Source organism: Capsicum annuum, unplaced genomic scaffold, assembly GCF_002878395.1.
Source record: "Capsicum annuum cultivar UCD-10X-F1 unplaced genomic scaffold, UCD10Xv1.1 ctg3497, whole genome shotgun sequence".
Taxonomy (NCBI): domain Eukaryota; kingdom Viridiplantae; phylum Streptophyta; class Magnoliopsida; order Solanales; family Solanaceae; genus Capsicum; species Capsicum annuum.
The window spans coordinates 1-26,005 of record NW_025841853.1 but is presented as its reverse complement, the minus strand read 5'-3'; the positions used below and the strand labels follow the sequence as shown (position 1 = coordinate 26,005).

Genomic DNA, 26,005 nt, shown 5'->3' with positions numbered 1-26,005 from the left:
TCTAGCTTTAAACATTCAACATCCAGCTTATGGTTAGCACATTTTTATACATATATCTACAATAGAAAGTCATGAATCCTTATCTTTTGAGGACAAGATTTATTTTTTTTAACATTAATGTTCTAGTTTTCACATAATTAGAGTTAGACGGGGGCTTTTCCTAGCAACTTATCTCATTTGGAGGTTTCAGACAAATAGAAAGACTATATTTTAAGCTTATGGTTTCAATATCAGTACTGAGTTATTTTTTATGTTATATCTAAATAATTTATATTTTAGCTTCAGTAAGTGATATTTAGTTTATTTCAATATTCTAGTATTATTCTAGGCTATGGGTTAGTTTGTGGTCACTTTTGACTTTAGCATTGTTTTACGACGAGATAGTCGTATCAGGTCTTAATAAGTGTATTCATTTAGAATGATCTTTTAATTATTATTATTTGAAACGAAGATCATTCATCAACAACTTCTACTTATGTTATTCCCTTGGTGGGAGTTGTGTCCTTTACTTTGTCCTTTATTGTATTAGAAGGATTTGTACCGGTGTAGACTAAGTTTTTAGAAAGATATTATTTTTTATTTTATTTAATGGGTTGCAGGATATTATACGACTAGAAATTACTCCTATGATGACGATTGTAGAGCCATTGCAATAGACAGTAAAACCATTACCATTTCTCTATCGCAATGTTCAGCAAGCATCCTATAGGTGGGTATTCCGATAGGTCTATGACAATGGATTTCGCAATGGTTTTCTGAACTGTCGCCATAGGTCAAGATATGTCGACGGTTTTAGAAAATCATCGCCATAGATTGACCTATGGCGATGATTATTTTTTACTTATTGAGATGCCTATTTTAATCTATTGCAACGGTTACTAACCGTTGTAATAGAAGCTATTGCAATGGTTACAAACCATTGTATTAGAAGTTATTGCAATGACATTAAACCATTGCAATAATATCTATTGCGACACTTTTGTTATTCTATTGTAACGCTTTCTGAATACCCATTAAAAATATTTCATTCCTTATTGGGATGCCTATTTTCATCTGTTGCAACGACATTAAACTGTTGCAATAGTATCTATTGTGATGCTTTTCTTATTCTGTTGCAACTCTTTTTGACTACCTATTGGAATGATTTATTGATCTATTGCAACATTTATATCCACATATTATTAAATTTAAACAATTTATATAAATAGTCATTAGTATTAACGTAATTTTTTATTCACATACATAATAAATTATAACACAATATATGCACATCACAAAACAAAATCATTTATTACTAATCTTATAATTCGAAATATACAACAAGCTAGTAATTTAACCCCAAAAGCAAAATGCAATAAAGTGTAAATGATTAATTCTTGACAAATTCCATCTCTTCATTAAGGTTCCTCGTCTCCAAGTGCACATTTTTTCCCTTCATTGCATATTGGTGTTTTTCTTTCTAAACTCCGTTATATTCTCATACAACTGAAGAAGTGTATTAACAGATGGACAAAATATATTACCAAATTGAAAGTAATGTAATAATATAGAGGAAAACACCAAAGGACCCTTCAGTTAAATGTGAAACAAAAATCCAGTTAAAAGGTAAAAAATGAAGATGCAAAACTCATTGACAAATAAAACTTTAATCATTTGAAAACCAACTGCTATGGCAGGCTCTAATGAAGTGCACTAGTGCTGAACAAATCGGGCCAAAACCATATAATGATATTCTCCAAATAGAATAGTGGAAAAGATAGTTTTTACAGTTGACACCACAATAAAACAGATTTATTAAAAGATGGTCTGAATGTATTTGGGAAAGAATAGATAAAGTGATAAGGTAGTAACATAACATATATTGAACTTAAAAACTACTACATGTACCTGACTCCCTTTGCATGTATATCTTGAAAGCACTAGAAACTTCTCAAAAGCAATAGACTTATCAATCTTCCCGCCATATATTCCTTCAAACTTCTATCCATAACCAAAATTAAGTTAGAATTGGTAGTTGACAGTAAAACATAAAAGACAGAAAATTTCAACTTGTTGTACCTTAAGATGAATAGACCCTCAGCAAATCAAAGTCTATATTGCATAGAATTTTAAAAATATTACCACACTCATGTCGAACATCAACATTCTCAAAGATTGTGAGCTATATATATTGAGCCTCAGATTTGTAAAACTTATGATATAGCAAAAGAGACTGGAATCAGTTCCAAACACCGATTCCATGGTCACCTTCTCATCCATCTTACCCCACCAAGATAGAGTTAAAGTGACTATATGTGCATAAAAGAGTTGAAGGCTATAAATCTCAGTCAAAGTTTTAAGATAAAGGGCATGATTATGTATTATGTCTAAACTTTTTCACAAAAAAAAGTGAAATCACAGGAATTGCAAAGAGGAGAAACAACCGTTTGAACTTTTCTTGTGTACTCTTTCCAAATTCTCATTCTTTATTTTTTAGCTAAGATTTTTTCATTTTATTGAAAATTATTAAGTGATTATCGACCTCCAAATTTCCTAGTTGCAACAACAACCCAGTGTGATCTCACTCCTACCTTGTGCATGCAAGGAGATTATTTACAATGGACTATCACAAATCAAACATTGAGGCTCGGATCTGTAATACTTGCGGCAAAAGAGTTTGTCTTAGATAATACTAGTAAGAATGTTCTTCTATGAGAAATTTAGAAAAAGAAACCAAATGATACTACGATAAATTTCTTCAAAACAATTATATCATATCCCAAAGCCAGTCTATAAAACGACACACAGTTCAATAAGAATTTTTTTTACAAGATTTGGTGTTCTCTGTGTGTATTGTTCTGCGATAAAGTGTAAAGGAGCTACCATGATCTCTAATTTATATGTATCTATAAGTTTTTTATATTTTTTTCCAAGATTTGGTGTTCTTTTATTTTTTGATAAAGTGTAAAGGGGCTATCTTGATAAGTAGTTTGTATGATATTGAGGATTGAAGATCATAAAAAGGCAGTTTTGGGGTTGATTAATTGCTCAATTATGTTAAGTTACTCAGTATTTGTATTGGTAGGAGGTAGCATCTACTCTTGGGATATTCAAGCTTACTACAAGTGTAACGGAGCTAGTTTGATGAGTAATTTGTGTGCAAGAATGGAAGAGCTTATGCGCCAATTTGGTACTACATTATGTTAGGTAATCTCATCGTTTTCCCAGTGTCTTGACACTTTTTTGTCTGTCTAAAGTTAGTGTGTTATGATGGCAGTAACTTTTGTTAACATTCAAACTATAACTGTTGTTAAATGGAATCATTTTGTATCCCCAAGTAAAACTGCATGAGAACACTAGAAAAGGTTTAAGAAAATAGTGGCATATGCTGAACTTGTAGGATGGAGTGTTTTCTGATTAACATTGAAGTCCAGATACGGTTACATTGTAGACTCTTAACCAAAATCACAGAAGTCACGAAATGGAAAGCATTGAAGAGCTATTGATACATTTAAGCTAGTATTTTTTTCATTAGGATTTCTTGTTACATGTAAGAGTATACTTAATTTTGAAACACCTCACATCATTTACTCATTTTTTGGTATTGATGATGCTGTACTCTTTTTACATTTTTGTTAGACCTACAAATCATTGTACTTGTCCTACTATTTATTATGAATTCTCTCCTGTCTCTCCTTAGTGAGTAAGTTCACTAATTTACCAATTGAAAGATGTCTATTGTCTGGTCTTAGCATTCATCCTTCTCTATCTATGTAACTTCCTTTAGTTTATTTCTTCTTACCATGCTAAACAGTGGTAAAAGAAAGAAGGTTAATGTGATGCACCTTGTTTAAGAGCAACTGTAGTAATTGTTTGCTACATTTAATTTTTTCCTACTCATTGCTTAGTATATTTGTTAGATCACTCGGTACAAATGGGTAGAACCTTTTTTGGAACTTGTGGATGTCAAGGGTCTTATATTGGACGATTACTATGAGGTGAAGGGTTTGAATTTTCTCATTGGTGTGCTTATTGTATATATGAAGTCCATATACTTCTCAATAACTTAAAATATCCCAAGATGTATTAAAATAAATAGAAGAAACATAGGATTGCTATCATAGATACAATAAGCACACCAATGAGAAAATTCAAACCCTTCACCTCATAGTAATCCTATGTTCCTTCTATTTCTTCTAATACATCTTGGGATATTTTAGTTTATTGAGCAACATATGGACGTCAGTATTATAAAAAATAAGATGTAAGTAAAGGATGGTTCTGGCTATAAGCATGTTTAAGAGATATGTGCAGATGTTAGGCTAATATTTAAGAATGCAATGAAATACAACGAGGAAAGGGATAATGTTCATGTATTGCTAAAAACATGTTGGGAAAATTTGAGGAGAAATGGTTGTAGCTTTTTCCCAAGGTTAATGAAGATGTACAAGTCATCTATAGTCTCTTTCGCCAATATCTCATGTAATTTATAAAGTAATTGAATCATTTTCTTCTAGGCTATTTAATATGCTTATATGTAATTAGGGTACCAAATTTTGGATTTTTAAATAAATGATTGGGACACTAATGTACAGTACTACTGCTTGTAGAAAAACGATGGAAAGAAGAGGAAGTGGAAGCCTAATAGGATATGCACCTCGCTCAAGAGGCTGCTCAAGCCAAAATAGCTAAAGATTTATGTATTGAGGTAGTCAATGGTCAGATTCTTTTACATAAGCATAAAATTTTATTCATATTAGCCCGACTGTTTATGGATTTTCATCGTCATACGTATTAAATTTACCTGCTCTGGATAATGACTTATACCTACTATTTTCATTGTATCTTGATGGGGTGGAAATAAAACTGGAAGAACTCAAGGAAATGGTGCTTCAAAAATGCAGGTTGGAGCCTTAACAAATAACTCTTATCTGTTATTAGTTGTGCCTTTATTAATTTTGAAGTAGCTGATGGCTTTATAAATATACCTTGTACTTTGTCTGTCCTTTCATTTAATTGGGTTGCCGGACAATTTTTTGACAGACTCCAAATATTACCTAAAATATCCTATATATGGTATGTATTTAAGAGCAAACAATTCAAATAGTATAAGAAAGATCAACCATATGACCTTTTTCCAATTGTAGATAGATGAATAAGCACTAGCTAGTAAATTAAAGTCAATAGTGTTTGGTCCTGCTCGTGACATGGGTTTAACAATGAATCTATATTTTGTTTCTTGGTTTAGGTTTGTTTACTTATGGAAGGGTAAAATTAGTATGTTGGACATTCCTATGGTGATTGGTACCAACTCTGTAGTAATAATCCTTGAAATGATTTTTTCTCCATGGCTTTACAAGATCTAAAAGCAAAACAGAGGTACCCAGGCTATTTGGTGGACAGTTTGGCTTGAAAGAAATAACAAATTTTTTTTAGATAATAGGGGTAACATTCTTAGCCTTAAACTTGGATATAACTTTTTGATGCAAACCGGTCATTGTACGAGATGCAGATGCTATACTAGATACAGTAGAGAATTTGTACTTATTGTAATTACGCCTGATGCACTGGCTTAATTCAATTTTTCATAAGATTAAAGAAATATCTAAAGGCTAATAGTAGAAGTCACATTGTCAGTGACTTTAGAATCAAAGGCTAAACACTAAATTGTAGGACATGAAATTCTCTAAGTACAATTTAGGCCAATTAGTCGAGGAGAATACAAGAACTTATGCATAAATTTGGTACTATATTACGTTAGGTAATCTCATTGTTTTTACAATATCTTGACACTTTTTTGTCTATCTAAAGTTAGTGCGCTACGATGGCATTAACTTTTGTTAATATTCAAACTCTAACGGGTTTTAAATATAATCATTTTGTATCCTATGTAAAACTGTAAGAGAACACAAAAAAAGGTTTGAGAAAATAGTCCCCTCCATATGTTTTTTTCATCGATTAAAAATAGCTCATTCCCATATGGTGGAGATGGTACTACTGTGGTTGCCATGTTTCTTGGACTTTGTATGGCTTGCTTGTAACACAATTTGGAGATGTGCAAACTAAACATAGCGATAATGAAACTGTGGAACAATTCTTGAGATTTTACTTCAGGTTCAAACATGAGTTTCGTAGAGTAGTAGCAGCTGTGATAGTTGCATATGCTGTTATTTTTGCCTTCACATTTGCACTAGGTATTGAGGTATTCAACTTATAGAGAAGATAGAAGAGTCTACATGTTAAAGATTCAAGAGAAAAACTAAACATAAGAGAGCTTGATGAAGTTTATATTTTTTTTCTTTTCTGAATCTCATGTGCTTTGTGTAAAAAATAATATTGGTTTGTTAAGGTTTTAATGAAATTATAGCAGCAAATTTGTCCATGTTTACCATTTCTAATAGTTACTCTCTGATTCATTGGAGCCTTGGAGTAACTAGTAAAGTTGTTTTCATGTGACCATGAGGTCATGCGTTTAAGTGGTAGAGACAACCTTTTGCAGAAATGCAGGGGTAAGGTAGTGTAAAATGGACCCTTGTGGTTCGATCATTTCTCGAACCCTGGATATAATGGGAGCTTTAGTGCACTGGACTGCCCTAGACTTTGCTTATAAGTTAGACGCAACTTTACCAGTTAAATGACTTTTTTTAAAAAAAGATGGAATATAATACCAGGACTTTCCCAGTTTGATTAACTACGAAAAATAATAATGATAATAATAACAACAAAAAATTATTATTATTATTATGATGATGATGATGATGATGATTATTGTTATATGTAGAAGTTGGAAAAACAACATTGATGAATGTATTGGCAGGAAGAAAAACAAGAGGATATATCGAGGGTGACATCAAGATTTCAGGCTATCCTAATAAGCAAGACATATTTGCATGCATATCTTGATACTGTGAGCAGAATGACATCCATTAACCTTATGTTAGCATACTCTGCTTGGTAGCGTTTACCCCATGATCTTGACAAAAAGATTAGAAAGGTTATTTCTTATGAAATTTTTTCTCCATAAATATCACTCAAACAACAACATATCCAATATAATCTGGGGAAGGTAGATTATACGCAAACCTTTCCCCTACCAAAAAATTAGAAAGGTTATTTCCCGTATAACCCTTCTCTCAAGGGAAAAAATAAGTTAAATAGTCCAGAAAAAAAAAGTAATAGAAGTACAAGAATATCATATAGTAACCAGAGGGTAACTACAACAAAATAATATGATAGTTGCAATATAAGACAATAAGCAATAACAGAGATCAAAGGACTAGACTACAACTAATAATATGGATAGATAACAAGACAATGCACCACTACCACAAAGATCAGTCTTAGTTGGTTTCCAGTGGTCGACGGTCTCTCAACTGAGCAACACAAATGGTTGACCATTAAAGTGGAGCTAGTCGCTAAACCTCTCTCATTTTTATGGATGAACCAATCTTAGGACTAGATGCTCGAGCTACTGCAATTGTTATTAGAACTGTTAGAAACATAATTTACACAAGAAGAACCATTGTCTATACCATCCATCAGCCTAGTATCGACATTGTTGAAGCCTTTGAAGAGATGAATTTGATATTTTTTAACTCAATCCAGCTATTCATCATTTTTCCTAGATTTTTGTCATTGAGTACTGATATAAACACCACTTTGCAGCTCTTTCTAATGAAACAAGGAAGACAAGTGATAAATGTTGGTCTATTGGGTCGATATTCTTTCCATTTGATCAAATACTTTAAAGTAAGTCATTGAAGTTAAAGAGAGCTTAGCTTTCTAGAGTTGATACGATCAAATAATACTAATTTGAGTTTTTTGTGTTCAGTTAATGCCCGGGGTAAGTAAAATAAGAGATGGCTACAATCCAACAACTTGGCTGTTAAAAGTGACAACCTCATCTCAGGAAAAGATGTTAGGGGTTGATTTTGCTAATTTATACAAATAATCAAACCTTTACAGAATGAACAAAGTATTTATTAGAGAGCTCATATGCCTCGTACTGGTACACAAGACCTATATTTCGATAGTCAATATTCGCAGCCATTCTAGACCCAATACACGGCTTGTGTTTGGAAGCAACACTGGTAATAGTTGAATAATATAGCTTATACTGCAGTTAGATTTTACTTCACACCCTTTATTGCCTTGGTTTTAGGGATAATTTATTAGATCTTGGTACTAAAGTGTACGTCCAAATACTAGACAAAACAAGTGGAAAATACAATGGGATCCATGTATGCTGCTATTATCTTCCTTGGCATGCATAATTCAATAGTAGTACAGTCTGTTGTAGCCATTGAACGTACAGTATCCTATAGAGAAAGAGCTGTTGGAATGTTTTCTACCTTGCGTTATGCCTTTGGACAGGTAAGCATAGATTTCAATTTTTTATAAGCCAATTTCATGTTAAAAGAAGTCCATATTACCTATAAGAAAGATTCTATTATCTTGCAGGATTTTATTGAAATCCCGTATATCTTTGTGCAATCTTTTTCCTATGGTGTCATTGACTATGCTAAGGTCGGATTCGAATGAACAACTAATAAGTTTTTTTCAGATATTCTGTACCCGCCCCCTCTTTTTTGTTGTCTTGTAGGACAATTCTTGTATTTATTATACATATCCCAATTTCTTAGATATATATAATTTAAAAGCTTTGATAGAATATGAAATTTGCTTAAGGAATAAAGCTTCAGTTATAATCTTTATTCTTTACTCCTAAAACATGGATAGGGTTTTTGTCTTTCTTATGTAAACTATATAGTTTTCCCATTCTTAATCACTGTACATGCATTCATTTTTGTTATGGATCCTCTATCTTTACACTTGATAAATAAATAGTTTCTTACTTTAAAAATTTCTTGATCATTACAGGCAGAAAAAGTTATTAGGGTGACGCATCCAAACCTTGTTACACTGATGGGATTTACTCAGAGTCTAGGTCCCTTGCTTATTAATTCCTCAAAAATGGAAACCTTGAAGATCACCTGGCTTGCCACAAAAAGTCCCGCCCTCTTCATTGGCAACATCGGATAAGAATTATTGTAGAGATATGCTATGCGCTTATCTTTGTTCATACCAATGATCCTTGCATTGTCCATGGTAAATTGAGACATACCAACATTCTCCTTGATGCTACATTTGTAACAAAATAAGCAATTTTGTAGTCCATATCTTGATTTCCCAGAATGAAAATTCCAATTATGATGACCCGGAGGCTTACATTTATGTGGACCCAGAGTGTGTTAAAAAGGGAACGCTTACTATAGAATCTGATGTTTACTTATTTGGAATCATATTTTTACAACTTTTGAATACAAGATCAGCTTCAGGTGTAGTGAGGAAATTCTAAGTGTGCTTTGGAATGTGGGAACTTAGGTTTAGTTTTGGACTCTTCAACTGGTGATTGGCCAATTCATCAAGAGGAACTGTTAGCTTATCTAGAGTTGTGGTTCTGTGAGAAAGATCCTTTAAATCAGCCTAATATGGTCTAAGAAGTTTGGCTAACAATTGAGCCAAAGAGAGATATATGTACACCATACTCGAATTTGAATACTTCATCTCAGGGTTCCAAGAGTCAACAAAGAATTCCTCCTCATTTCATTTATCCTATTTTTCAAGTAAGCATAAGATATGTGATTTGTTTCCTTTTGGTTCAAAATTCTACGTGATTTCAAATACACTCTTTCAACTTTTAAATGGAGATATAGGAATTTTCTATGTGAGATGCTCAGTTTTGTGATCAATGCTTGTCTTGTGTGAGATCATATGGACTAGTTGTGAGATCCTCAGTCTTATTTGTTGATGGCTCATTAAATATGAAGACACAATAATCAATTTCATCTATTTGTTGAAAGAATTTAGGTTGCACTGAGCGACTAGGATTAGAATGTATTACTTCTTTTCAAGCGGTATAAATGATGAATACTTCTAACTAAAATAATAAAGAGGCCCATATAACCCTGCTAATATAGGATACTATCTTGAATCAAGTTGTTAACTTTACCTTTATCAAAAAATAAAGAGGAAAAAAGAATCAAGATTACAGATGGTAGCTGATACTTCGTATCTGGTGTACTATGTGTATCCTGTATGATTGATGATTTAATATTTGATGTGAACACTTTTTGAATGTCATAGAAGATCCACATATAGTAGCGGATGGTTATACATATGAAGGCGATGCAATAAAAGGATTGTAGTACATTGGACACAATACTTCTCCAATGAAAAACCTCAAGCTCGATACCTCTGATTTGATTCCTAATTATGCTCTCTATCTCATAATTCAGGAATGGCAGCAGCAGTCCTCAAACTCATTCAGGTCTATAGTGCCTTCTACAAACAAAAACAACTTCAAAGTTGAAACTATATACTGATATAGATAGTTAGTCATGTCTCATGGTAGTTCCACGGAGTTAATACTTGGATTTGAGTTATTTGAACATGTCAGGTAAGTATATAAGTGTTACTACAATACTGAGATGTACAGATTTTATCACTATGTATACTGAATTTGATTCTCGATAGCAATTTGATATAAATTGATGAAATTTATTATTTTGTGATGCATATTAGGCTCATTTGTGGTCAATTATAGACTAAAAATATTTCTCATTTTTAAATGTTTATCTACGACAAGAGGTGTTGCTCGTCTTTAAAGGTTTATCTAAGACTAGAATATCGGTCGTATTTAAAAGTTGATCTACGACCTGGAAGTTGCTCGTCCTTAAAGGTTGATCTTGGAAAAGAGTTTTGCTCGTTGCTAAAGGATATTCAGGATGAGAAATACCATCATAAGAAGATAATTACGATGAGGTACTTAGCCTATTTGAGACAAGAAATGCCGTCACTAAAAGATAATTATCAAAAGGTAGTTAGTCTTTTTTGGGATGAGATTGCTCGTCGGAAAATAACAATTAAGACCAGGTAGTTAGTCTATTACGACCATTTTTTTGCCGTCGCAAAAGAGTTTTAAGGACCAGTTTATTGGACCCATCACTAATGACCTTTAGTGGTAGAGCCTGTTAGGACAGGAAGCGATCGAATTTTTATGATAGTAAAAAACCAATTCGGACAAGATTTGGACTTTTTGGGACCATATTTCTCTTCCTTATAGGCTGTTTTTCTTGTAGTGAAGTTAGCTTCAGTAAACTTCACTACCCAATTAAATATAACCAAATAAAAAAGGTGAACAGACAAGATAAGGCTTCATCAGTTTAACATCTATGAGAAAACATCTGCAGTGTGGAAAAGTATGTTGATTAGTCATTTAATACTTTTCTTGTAGTTCCACTCCTGATTTTTTTGTAGGAACAGACAACAATGGAAAGGGTTGTAGGACTATCACTATATATCAACCATAAATTTAACAACATAGTGTACCCGTAAGTTCAAAATGACACTAAAATGCTTACCAGATCTTATGTCTTCCCCAACTTGCCCTCTATTGTTCAACTGTCTCCTAATCATTGAACATATGAGCACCCACCAACAAATGTGGAACACAAGTATGGTCAAGAGCATTGTGTTGAAGAAGTATTATAACATTGTATCATATGCCTCTGACAACTTTAAAACGTCATACATATAATACATAGGAAGTTAAACATATCGAACTAATTAGGAGAAACCAGAAAATGGGAACAATATCATTAGTAGAAAACCTGACAAGTTCCAACCTTAAGGATCGTATGACCCAAAATGGAACGAAAAACAGCCTAAGTACAAGCCAGGAGACAACAAAACAACCAAATAGTATGCTATCTTCAAGCTCCTTCCTCGAATATTTACAAAGTTCGGCAGCCTCCATAAAGACATCACTTGCATCATTTAATGCAAGACTAACAATCCCAATTCAAAAGAAGCTACACATATCAAAACACATTAAATTAATACACAAAATACAACAGATTAAAACTGCTCCATTCTTCTAATATGCAGGCAGTAATAGGAAAATTTTGCATTTGCTAATTTGTTTCCTCGAGTGTTAGAGAAATAACACTGTGTTAGATACTTCTTCCAAAATTTAAAGTAGTCTGACAGGGTTTTGTATAGATAATTTCTTCCATTGAAACTTTTATTCACCAAAAAACACTAGGTTTCTTTATATATGAATATACAAAATAATATTATCACTATTATTGGCATCTAACTGTTCTTTCTTTGGCAATAAATGTTCAATTGTCCACTTCCCTTCAACTATTTTTAATGTTGAACCAGGTCTTTAAAGTTTAAAATCTACTTAGACCAAGCATCCCTTACCCCACTATCAATTGAAAATGAAAAGAAATGTTATCTCTCAAAATATGCCAAAGAATATTTGAGCTGTATGGTTAAGAGCATATGAAAATTCCAAGTACATGTAAAATTCCTACTTGTATTTCACCCAACATAAGAATAAAGACCATAAAAGTTTTGATAACATCATACATAAATTATGCCCCTGTTTTCATATCAAGATAGGGTATACATGTGCAAATGAAAAAAAGGCAATGACAGGAAAAAAGTGATAACTAAAAAATAAAAGGTTAACCAGTGGTAAATTAAAATTTCCTTGAATATATGAAAAATGAAATCAGAATAACTATGACTATGTGATGAGACATCATTAGAGCAAAGTATTTCCACTGTGTTTCCTAAACAAGGAGAGAAGTAATGGAATAGTGGTAGAACCCATATTGGCACATCTAGATAAGTTTAATTCCATCCCTTAAATGAGAAATAAACATAAGAAGTCAGATTATTTCAACGCCCATGTGAACATTTTATCAAGTATCTTTATGGCTACAAGCATAGGTTTCATTTAGCACTATGATGTTTTATATCAAAGGTTCGGACGCTCAGGTTCTCGATCACGCAAAGTAGAATAAGGATTCAGTCAGCAGCAGTAGGTTTAGTAATGAGTCCTCATCATTCGAGGATATTATACAATTTTATATTTTTAGTAGACGTATTAGTTCAGTAGATGGAGTTAGTTGGGGGATTGTTGCATCAACTCCAATTTCAGACAGATCAGCTAGAGGCTTTTCTAACTAGTTTTCAGATAGTGTTCAGTTTTTATCAGATGTTGTTATTCATCAGTATTTTAGATATTTTGAACCTTATGGCATTTCAACCCATTTTCCATAATAATAATAGTATTATTGTTCAGTGCTCACAGTAGATTTCATTCATGGGTTAGATTGTAGTCGGGGTCATAAGAATCATGAGATGACTAGGAGGTAGTCTCAGGTCATTACACCTAAGTTGCTCGAACTCTCAAAAATATTGCTTGACTTGACTCTCTCGTGTCGAATCGTCTAAAAATAAATTACTTTTGGAGGATTCTATGCGCGCCTATCAACATTCTCAAAGTTGTCAAGCAACTTAGAAGAATAAAATAACCTTAAAATCAATTAGAAGAATAAACTAACCATAAAATCAATAAATTAGAAGAAAGCCCTAAATTTTGGAGGATTCTAGTCCAAACAACTTTTGGAGGATTCTATGTGCGGAGGTTATCCAGTAAACCCAGGTCAAAATCATCAATTAGAATAATAAACTAACCTTAAAATCAACAAATTAGAAGAAAGCCCAAAATATTTTGAAAGATTCTAGTTCAAACTACTTTTGGAAAATTCTATGTGCTGAGGTTATCCAGCAAACCAAGGTTAAAATCATCAATTAGAAGAATAAACTAACCATAAAATCAATAAATTAGAAGAAAGCCCCAAATTTTCTCAAAAATTAAAGTGGTGGTCGGAGCAGTATTTTCTCTTTACAACCTCAACTTATGAAATATAGCTGCTGGAAATTGAAGGATGATGTCACAACTGTGATTAGATGGATGGAGATGGATGTTGTGGATAAAATACGATGTGGAATTGGAGTGAGATGGATTTGGGGTGAAAGTAAACTCAGACGTTTGTCTGATATCGGAAATAGTGAGGTCGAAGATTGAAATATCAGTGGCGATCGAAGCTGAATATCAGTGGAGGTCAGAGAAGCTTTGCTTTGTGATGGATGATATCGGACACACAGTGGATGTTTTTGGCGGACATAAGTATATATATATAAAGAATGATATAAAATTGATGTAATACGTTAACATAGCTAAACCTATGGCAACAGTTTTGGAAAACCATTTCTATAGGGTACCCTAATGCGATGGTTATATAATAAATGCAACGACTATAGCATCAAATAGGTCTATTTCAACAAAAAAAATTGCAACGATTGTAACCGTTGCACTAGGCTATCTATAGTAAGGCTTTTCCATCTGTTGCTAAAAATTTTATTGCAATAGAGATATTTCTAGTAGTGTTAATGATAATAAAATGGTTTGTAAGTTTTCCATAGTATTAAATTTATCTAATTATATTATTTCAATGACCTTTTCATGTTAATGGCTTGGTGAAGTAGGGTTCTCTTTTCTAGTTATGCTAGAGTGGGTGCCTACACCATTCAAGTGAGATGGATTGTGACCTTCAGTCATTAGTTGAGAATTTAGAAGTTATCGCCTAGAGTTTACTTTGATATAGATGCGTTGAGAACGACATCCATTTGCAATTTTAATGTTTCTATCTTGTCAAAAAGATGGATTTTAGTATTGTAGCATCATTGGATTATGTTCATAGGGTCCCATGTTCGTTTCAAGTGTTTGTTAGAGTAATTAAGAATGCGTACTCAATAATCTTATGGATCACTAAGTGTTACTATTAAGAGATTACCTATTTTGAAAATGAAAATTAACAAACTTCTATTTTTTTGTGCAATGCATATGTCAAATGGAGAGAGATTATATTTTGAGTGATTTAATGTCATGCGTTTTTTAGGAAGAGATATGGTAGTTTTGAGTAATGAAGTCTAATATGTCTTTCAGATAATGTTAGGAATATGGACCTCACTGGTCCCATGTCATGGCACACGACTAGAGTGGGTGTAAATCGATAGTTATTGACAATTGTATATAATATTCTATCACTGCACTGCATCACCTTGGGATTATTATTATATTTGAGATACTTCTCTATTATTTATTGATATTAATCTGCTGAGACTTTTCTTCATGTAGGATTGTTTTAGTATTATTTATTCAATATAGTATATACTAAATCCCAGTCACCCTAAAATGCCAACTAAGTGCAAGTAATTGTACTTACCCTACTTTTCTGCATCCTTCTTATGCAGATCATGATTCTAATGGACAATGCAAAACTTGATTTTTCATGCTTTTAGATTTATATGACATTATGGTGACTTCCTTCTTTCAGATTTGTCAACTTCCTCTATAATTTAGTTCTATCTCCTTTAATTTCTCAGATAGTACTGTATTATACAGTTATGGCATTCTATTCGAGTATCGCTCCTGTATTTGTTAAAGCTGAGTCATGAAAAGTTTTATAGTCTACTAATCAATTTTCTCTTAATTATTGTTGACATGAATTACTGTTGGATATCTATTTTACCTTTCTGCTATTCGAGTTTACATTGAATGAAAGTTAAGATTGTGTGTTTGGATTACCCACCATGGTTGGTTGGGGTAGGGGTTGTCACAACTACTGAAATTTTGGGTAGTGACATACACATTGACCATGAATTTAGACATTTATGTCCCCATTAGTTTCATTTTCCTTACGGACCATATTTTCACTAAAAAAATGTTCAGATAAAAAAACTTTTGAAGACAAAGATGTACAGCTAATATCTTTGTAGCTTAGTTATTAAGTAGATCTAAAGAATGTCGAAATTACTTTGTAGTCACTATATTTAAATAATCTTAATAATTAAAAAGAATGAATGCGCATAATTTAAGCAGACAGCAAAAAGAATGTTCCATATTAATGTTAGAATACAGTATTATATTTTCATATGATTGTGATTTTCAAATGAAAATTGTTACGACTAGATTTCAAATTTTAAATTTTCATCCTTCAAGGAAAGACCAAACTATACAAACAAATAACCAACGTAAGATAAAAAGAAATAACTCCATTATTGAGTAAAATTTTTCCACGTGCATGATGTTCTTTAAAGGAGCCAAGTGTCCTGATCGAAAATGACTTAGGTTGTGATGACACCTGTTCCAACCGAATTGTGGTACGTAAACCATACATGGCAACGCATAAACAAGCAATCAAGACGGTATTACAAATATTAAGCATCTAAATTAATGTAACAGTAATAATAAAATATTTTCTCAAATGGACAAAAATAAATAAAATAAGAAATCTCAAGACTCAGAAGTCCTACGTCCAAGACCGACTCCAATAAAAAATCTCTGAAAATTTAAAAAATACACATCTTTCTAAGGAACCAACATAAGATAGAACTAAGGTAGATGAAGCCATGACGTTATCCGATAAGAGGAGCACACCACAACTTTTATGACGTTGACAATGGATGATCACTATCCACGGGGTCCACTTGAATAGGTATCAGCATCGTAATGATGAACAAAATTCAGATTGAGTATGATCAACTTGCACTCAGTATGCATCATGTGTTTGTTGCATCCAATGCACATACAAGCATATGGTTCATACAAGTAATGTAGTATTCTTACGTCTGAATATCATACTAATAAGGATTTATCGATTAACTATTATACTAAATTAGGATAATGCTGATTATCTATTTATGTGATTTCAATTTATATATGTGACTTAGCTAAAAGACAACTAATGAACAATGAACTAACAAGAAAGCAAATTTCACACAATCAGTGAATGACTTGATATAGGTTTATGGTTTCGCTAACAATTACATTAATTATAAATTTCATGAATCTATTTTATTATCTAGTTGTTAAGGGGGTTGAATTTATGATTTGGGAATGGTCATTTTCTAATCTTTTATTCAAACTAATCTCATAACTATATCATTGAGCAAGTATGTGAGAATCTAATTATAATTAATTTACTTGTCTTTCTATTTTATAACCAAGTAATGTGATCTAGGTTTTTCCTATCACGACCAAAAATTAATTACTTATTTTTTTAAAGAAGAGATCTTACTCTCTATCTTCATTCTATACCTCAACTCCCTAGGTTAGTTCACTTTGAAATTATAAATTTATTTCAATGGTCCTGAATCATTAAAATAGTATGCTTCAGAATATAAAAAAAAACAAAGATGATAAATAACAAAGCTCAGATTACACTCTTGAATAGTTGTTGTAGACATTGTTAATTTATTTTACCCAAAAAGGAGTCGGGGTTGAATCCATAGAAAACAATGTGAGTGGTAATCGAGTAAGTAGAAAATAAAAGTGATTCACTAAAATTCAAACCTAATATACAAGTTTCTTGGTGGTTTTCGATAATATAAGTGGAACATAGATAAAAATAATTTAAAATATGAACAAGTGATCAATGGCTATCATAATGATGGAAAACAAGAATTATGAGATGGAGAATCAATTCTATCAATGATACATCATATTCGATGAAATACACAGAATTTAATCACGGATCTAGTAAATTAGACTTTGATCAAAATCACCCACTAAGGTCATTAGACTATTGATAATATTGTCCAAGCTTGTTCTTTCAACCCAAACCTAGAAGCATGAATCACAAAATCAACTTTAGGTTATGGTAAGATTTGACTATGTCTATGCCACGACCCAAACCAAGGCCTTGTCGTAATGGATATCTCAAGTTCCACCAGGACCGGAGACCACCTCCATTACCCAACCTAACCAACCAACATATAACCTAATTCAAATGAATTTCAAACATATAACAAGATAGCATTTTGTAAAATTTTTAGACTTTAGAATAGTTCAATGACCATGAACAACCCAAGCAAGACTAACCACCCAATAATAACCAACAACCATAACTAACAAAATATCCATAAATAATAAAATTAATGAGGCCTTATGAAGTATGAAAGCTCACCACTTCAATCCAATAGCTGATCCCAAATCCAATCACTAAGTAGGAGGAGTAGAATGGTTGATTCCTGCATCGCGTGAGGAGATAGCTACCCGAAGATGGGTTAGGTGGTGAACATTAGCAAGTAACTCAAGATAAGGATAAAGTAATGCCAACCTTTAAAACAATGAAAACAACTATATGCACATATATCCATACATATATACATCCATGTCGGGAAAAGGGCACTGGGTTTAGAATGTATTCAAAAACTTTAACCTAGGTAAGTGTAGATTAACATCCTAGAGCCACCCACGAGCTATATGGGTCTAGTGTAACCCCCTGAATAGGACTCGATGTATGTAGCAGCATGAATCAGAGATACCATAGGAGTAGGAGATTCCCAAGTCCCCTTCACTCTTCATGATACATATATACAAGTTTAACTAAGGGGATTCCCATGTACCCTATATGGTCATCATGACCAATTCTCATGTCAAAAAACATAAGTTTCTAATGTCCGTCCATTGGAATCACATATTCATAGTTATCTATTACACCCCACCATTATTGGCCACTTAAAACTATTACCACATAACTAAGACGACCAGTCCATTTATTAATCATTGTCCATTTATTATTCACCAAAGCTATAAGTAGTTTTATCGTCATACCGATTATAGCTTGCAAGCAATGTCCATAGACAACCTCTTAGAGAAGAAGGAATTTCTATGTACCCAGATTATATTACTTAGTTAGATATGGGGATTCCTGTGTACCTCACAAGTATGTTTATTACTATATTTGTTTGGGGGAATCCCTTGTACCCTACAAGGATGTTCAATTAACCATAATCATGTAATGCCCTGAATCTGACACCCAAAAGGCCACACGATGCTCATGACCCCGAAGGATTATAAGCTAACCGATGACTGATATCTGTACCTAAGCACTGCATAATATACTGTATAAATACGGAAATAAAGGCTGAAAAGCAATAAGATTAAAAACTAATAAAACATAATATCTAAATGTACGGTATATCAATACCAAAACAAACTGAAACAACACTGTCTGAACGTACTGTGGTCTAACAAGCCTCTAAAATTAAACTATTTGAATAGGGAGATGATGGGACATGTCCCCAACAAACTCTAACTACTGAAATAAACTAAGTAATGAAGAAATAAAGTAATGGTCATGTCCTCAAATGATAAGGACTCACTACTGACTCTGACTGCAAAGACTGGAATGCTACTATGCTCTGGAGCTCGTTCTTCTGAATATATGGTATCAAAATACCATAGCTCAAATGCGTTAGTACGATTGAAAGTACTGGTATGCAAGTGAGGAAGGTTGAATGCAAAGGTTTTCGATTCATGAACAATGCTAATTAACTATTAACATGAACGTGAGAATACATGCATGAATAAGTGACTGTAACTGAATTCGTGATGATACTGACTACTAAATATGAATACTGATAACATGAGTTATTGATGACTGATATAACTGATACTGAGCGATTGTGTCTAACAGTCTAGGTTTTGATGGAACTAGCTGGGTTCCATATCTAATAAATTGACTGTAGCTGATAGTCATGAATTCTATAAAACAATTTGAGTTCTATTACTGAGACTGAGACTAAAACTATAATTATGGGAGGTAGTCATCTAACTGACATGCCTCAAATAATGCATTATAGCTGAGTTGGAGTCCAATTTGTAACCCTAATTGGAAGGGTGTTAATACCGCACCACTGGTAAAGACAGGCTGTAGGTGACCCTCATCTGGAAGTATCCCCAAAAAAGAATGGTAGGACCCTTATCTAACAGTGTTTATCTACCTCATTAACCCTCCTCTATCATTTTTGATGTCTCAACTTATGCTAGCTACATAGTTCAGGAATGCAAGGATTGCTTCTAAGGATCACACCCTCGGCTGTCAGTGTGTGTCCTTATCCTTAGGTTCACTCGGTGCTAAATCCTACTCCCATTTGAATAGACATTGAACATGATTAACTGAATTGAACTGGATTGAGTTCATTAAGTTCCGTTGATTGACAGAATACTTCTGAGAATATTGGTATTACTTAGTTTACTGAGTTTTCCTAAGTCAAATGACTGACTGAATTCTACTGAACATGGCTTGACTGAGGATATTGTGAAAACATGACATTGGCTGTAGGCACATAGCTAAATTGTCAGATACAAGTACCCCCAGGACTCAATAGTAGGAAACTAACAAGGCATGACATTCTTGAATACATGACCAACATCAACAATCCACAATACAATAAGTTGGGGATTTCATGAAGTATATGGTTATCATAATCGTGTACGTGAATGGAAAAGCATATAAACATGTGATAATTTCATTAACTAGTCTCATGAGAATTTTATAAAACATTTATAATGCACAACAATATCATAGAAGTAATTGTGATCATAAGCGTAAAGCATGCACTTATCATTTGCGTCACAATTGAGCTATGATTCATAATTTCCAATCCCTTAGGCTTTTTATCAAACACCTTGCATGCACAACTTATGGCATAGGCATAATCATCAAACTATCACATCAAAACTCCATGGATTGACTAAACTTATGGATTTCAAGCCACACATTAACATAGTTTCATGAACAACATATAAAGATTCTAGCTTGGGAATACTTCATCATAATCTTATGAACATAATGAACCCACAATAAAATAGTCACAATACATGATCTAAAACTTGATTCTTGAACTTCATGGATGGAAGGAATCCATGAATGAACACTATGCATACATATGGAAATGTTCTCAACATCATCATAATCTCACGACCATTCTCGTAGGCATTTTGCTAAACATGTTGAGGGCATAGTTTTCCCAAAGTCAAAACAAAGTACCAATTAGTTATTTCCATGCAACCAAGTGTTCAACCATCTTTTTATTATAAAAACCATAAGTAAAATATAAAAAAAAACCATTATCAACCATTATAACAAAAAAAAACCAACATATATTTGAAAACCTAAAACCATACAACAATAAACCATGAAAATCATTCATAAATCATGCCCTTAGTTGCAACTAACAATGACAAAGGGGTAAATTGCCTTATATTGAGAAGAAGATGAGAGGAAATAAACCTAAGAGCCTCAATTGACCACCGTAATTGAAACCCTGGATTTTATTTGACCCAAGATCCTTGAGGGATTTTAAGAGAGTTTCTAAGTGTTTAAGTGATGGCAACTAGGTTAAATGAAGTCCCAATAGGATCATTCATCCCCGAATGATGGACAAGGTAGTACAAGCATGATTTATACCCCATGATGCCTCTACTATTACCTTTAACAAAGTTGCAAGAAAATCAACCTTTCATTAAATCAAAACCAAGAAATAAGGATATTATAGAACATATACCTTAAGGACGAATATTTGGATCAGAAAAAAATATGGATACGTGGACTTCATGTATTATTCCACTTCCCAAGTAGCCTCTTCCACTTTGTGGTTCCTCTATAGAACCTTAACTGAGGCCACATCCTTGGTCCGCAACCAAAAAACCATCCAATCGAAGATCTCAACTAGGATCTTTTCATAAGAAAGAGGATCCGAGATACCCCAATCTTAAAAAAGAACGACCTATGAAGGATCACCTACACACTTTCTCAACATAGAGACATGGAATACCAGATAAATAGAGCTCAAACTAGAAGACAACTTTATTTCATATGCAACATTACCATCCCTTCTCAAAAATAAAAAATAACTAACATACCAGGGACAGAGCTTCGTCTTTTTACCTAACCGTATTACTCCCTTCATAGGAGATACCCTTAGGAACACCCTATCTCCAACCTCAAACTCCAAGTCTCTTCGTCTTATATCCTGATAAAACTTTTGTCAACTTTGTGTAGCTTTAAGTCTATCTCTAATCACCTTTACCATTTCCATAAACTGATAAACCAAATCTAGATAAAACATATCCACTTCACTAACCTTTAACCACCTAATAAGAGATCTACAACTCATACCATACAATACATCAAAAAGGGTCATTCCAATACTAGAATAGTAATTATTATTGTAAGCAAACTCAACTAGAGGTATATGCTCAACCAGATACTACCATATTTGATCACACACGCACGAAGCATATCCTCTAATGTTTGAATAGCACTTTCTGCATGCCCATCCTTCTACAGGTGAAAAATAGTACTCAGAGTACCCTTAGTCCCCAACTATTTCTGAAATGACCGTCAAAAGTAAGATAAAAATATTGTACCAAGATTAGAGATGATAGAAATAGATACTCCATGAAGCTTTATAATCTCATGATGATAAAACCTCACATAATCCTGAGCCAAAAAGTTAGTCCTAGCTAGCATAAAGTTAGTCGACTTTGTGATCCTATCCATAATGACCTAAATAAATCTAATTGATACTGTGACTTAGAAAAACCAATAAGAAAATCCACGTTGACTACTTCCCACGTCTATTTTTGTAAATAAATTTCTTGATAGAAACCTCCGAGCATCATGTGCTCAAATTTTACTTGTTGGGACACCATACACTAGGCTACAAAGTTAGGTACATCCCTCTTCATACCATTCTACCAATATATTTCCTTATGGTCATTATACATTTTCTTCACATCGGGATTAACAACATAACATGATTCATGTGTCTCATCCTATATTCTTTCACACAAACCATCGACGTTAGAAACACATAACCTTCCCTGGTTCCTCAAGGTACCATCACCACTAACCTCAAATACCATTACATTTTGCCCATATACATCACCCTTGATTTTCATCAATATAGGAACTAGTATTTGTTTCTCTTTGATCTCTACACCAAGAGATAACCATACCACTTCATATACCATCAAACCACCATTATCGGAGTCTAGAAATCAAACCCTAAAATTTGCCAAGCGGTGAATATCCTTCTTGAATTCTCGCTTCTCTTTAGCACATGAGCCAAACTCCCTATGGACAACCTTTTAAGAGCATCAGCAACCACGCTAGCTTTACCTTTGTGGTAGCAAAGGCTCATATGATAGTCTATAAGAAGCTCAAGCCATCTCCTCTATAATAGTCTAAGATCCTTCTGTATAAGTACATACTATAGCCTCTTATAAACAAAGAAGATATCCATATTCACTCTCTACAAATAGTGCCATCAAATCTTTAATGCAATTACCACACCTAATAATTCCAGACCAGAAATAGGGTAATTCCTCTCATGCACCTTCAACTACCTCCACGCATAGGCGATCACCTTCCCATGCTTCATCAAAATACAACCAAGTCCTACCGGGGATGCATATAAACTACAAACCCTTCATTCCCTTTAGGTAAAGTAAAAATCAGAGCCAAAGATAGCTTATCATTCAACTTCTCAAATCTTCAATCACAATCATCACACTAAAAAAAAATTACTTTCTTCTTAGTTAACCTACTCAAAGGGGAAGCTATAAAAGAAAATCTCTTTACAAACATTCTATAATACCCATCAAAATCTAATAAGGTCCAAATATTGGTTGGAGTCATAGGCCTAGGACTCTTTTTAACACCCACAACCTTTTATTGATCCACCATGATCCCCTCACTTGAAATAATATTATCCAGAAAAGTTACAACGTTCAACCAAAACTTATATTTTGATAGATTAACATACAACTGTTGTTCTCTTAAGTTTAGTAACACTATAAAGAGGTGAATAGCAGAATCCACCTCACAATTAGAATAAAACAAGATGTCATCTATGAACACAAAGATAAATAGATGTAGGAACTGATAGAAAATACTATTCATCTAATATATAAACACTGCTGAAGCGTTAGTCAATCAAACAACATCACAAAGAACTCAAAGGGACTATATCAAGTATGAAAAGCTTTCTTTGGGATATCCACCTCCCTAATCTTAAGATGATGGTTTATCTTAAAAAGAACTTGGCTTATTTAAATTGATCAAATAAGTCATATATCCTCGGTAGAGGATACTAGTTCTTAGTCTTTACCATATTCTACTGCCTATAGATAATGAACATCCGAAGGTAACCATCATTCTTACACATGAATAACACCGGTACACCTCAAGAGGACACACTAGAATGGATGAAACCCTTATCCAAAAGATCCTTAAGCTTCTTCTTGAGTTCCTTCAACTCAGTTAGAGCTATTCCATAAGGAGAAATATCTATTAGACGAGTTTACAAAACTAAATCAATGTCAAACACAATCTCCCTATATAGAGGAATACCAGGAAGATCACCAACAAAGACTTTAGAAAAGTCATTTATCAATGGAACCTAATACAAATAAGGACCTTTTGAGTTAGAAAATTTAACCCAAACTAGATGATAGAGACACCCTTTGGAGATTAATCTCCTATCTCTAAGATATGATATAAACTTCACATTAGGAGCTAAGGAACCACCCTCCCATTCAATAATCGGTTCACTATGGATCTTAAAGACAACCCTATGGGCCCAACAATCTAAGGATGTATAGCATGAATTTAACCAATTTATACCCAAAATGACATCAAAATCCACCATATCTAGTTCAAATAAATCCACCAAGGTTTCTGTACTACCAATAGATACAAGACCCCACATAGACTCTTTTAGCAATAACAAAGTTACCTATCAGGGTACAAATAGAAATATGATCCAAAATAACCTCAAGATCAAACACAAAATGTACAACCAGATATGGGGTCACTATAATACCCCATAAAATTATGTCGTAGTTTGAGCCTTAAAGCGTGTTTAGTAAAGTATTAATCTGGCCTTAAAAGGGGAAGAAGTATCTTCCCAAGTGAAAATTATTTTGAACCATATAAAATTTCCCTAATATAAACTTTTTGTCATGTACAGAATTGAATAATCTTTTAATTGATACAAAATTTACCCAAATATAACACTTGGAAAAAAAGCTAGAGCTATTTTAGTTAGACAGTATTCCACCTAGCTCGTTAGCGCATCGTAGAGCCAGCCAAAATGGCAATCGTCAAAATCCAGTGAGCCTCCATGATTATGGCGCATCGCGCCAAGGGTTAACTTTAAAATTGTTAATTTCTAGTGCACCTACGTGATTTCACCATGTCGCGATGGCTTTCCAATTTGCAACCAAGGTGGCAACGCAATTTCACCGCATCGCGCCATCAAGCAGTTTCCCTATTGTCCCGTTTCTAATGAGCTAGCGCGATTATGGTGCATCGAGCCAACATGTAAAATTGGGATTTTTCAGCATAATTCCAGAGGAAAAAAGGATCATTTCGCTACCCCTATATATGCTCCTTAACATGAGATTTGGCCTCATTTTAACCTAAAATCCTAGTTTTATCTCAAGTTGTTCAAGAACAAGAGTGAGGGTTTCTACAAAATCAAAACCCTTTCTTTTTTCTTCAAAAGATATCAAGAAATCAAGAATCTCTCCAAGAGGTTTCAAGAAAGAGTTTCTCTACTGTATGTTGATGTTGATTCTAGGGTCCCTTTCATTCAAGAAGCTTAAGAACCCTTTTTCAAAAATTCAAAGATTTTATGTTTATGAGTTTTCATGATTAATGTGTGTTGAAATTGATGTTCATGCTATTATTGAGTTTTGATTCATGTTTGTTTATAAGGTTTTCAAGCTTTGATCCTAATATGTAATATTCATGTGATGTTCATGATAAACCCTCTTCAAGTTGCTTGTTAAGTGATATGTTCATGTCAAATGGGTGTAGAAATTACTGAATAAGAAAAGCATGCTCCCCATATGTTTTATAAAATAATTATGTGAAGGAATTAGAGCCATTCTAGTATGTTTATTTGAAATCCCCAATTGTATGCAAGCCTATGCATGCCAAGTATTTGTTGAAAAGCCTTAGCAAATGAATTGTGAGATGATAGCATGAAATTCCCCAATTATATGCTCTTTGATACATGTTAAGACTTTAATACATGCTAAATGTTTGATGAATGAATTGTAACATGATAGCATGAAGTTCCCCAATTATGTGTTCTCTGGTACATGCCAAGACTTAAATATGTGCGAAGTGCTTGATACAAAGCCTTGTTGAATGGAGTATGATCTCAGTCTCAAATTCAGTTGAGTAATCCCATTATCAGATCTAGAGATCACCAGTCAAATAGGCTTGATCTCATTCAT

The 26,005-nt window shown here is 33.3% G+C and overlaps 2 pseudogenes; one reads left to right on the top strand and one right to left on the bottom strand.

Annotated features, from left to right (window-relative positions):
* Positions 1-5,326: 5,326 nt before the first annotated feature.
* On the top strand, positions 5,327-8,520 carry LOC124891411 (annotated as a pseudogene).
* A 2,691-nt stretch (positions 8,521-11,211) lies between these two features.
* LOC107857308 lies at positions 11,212-12,696 on the bottom strand (annotated as a pseudogene).
* Between the last annotated feature and the right edge of the window lie 13,309 nt (positions 12,697-26,005).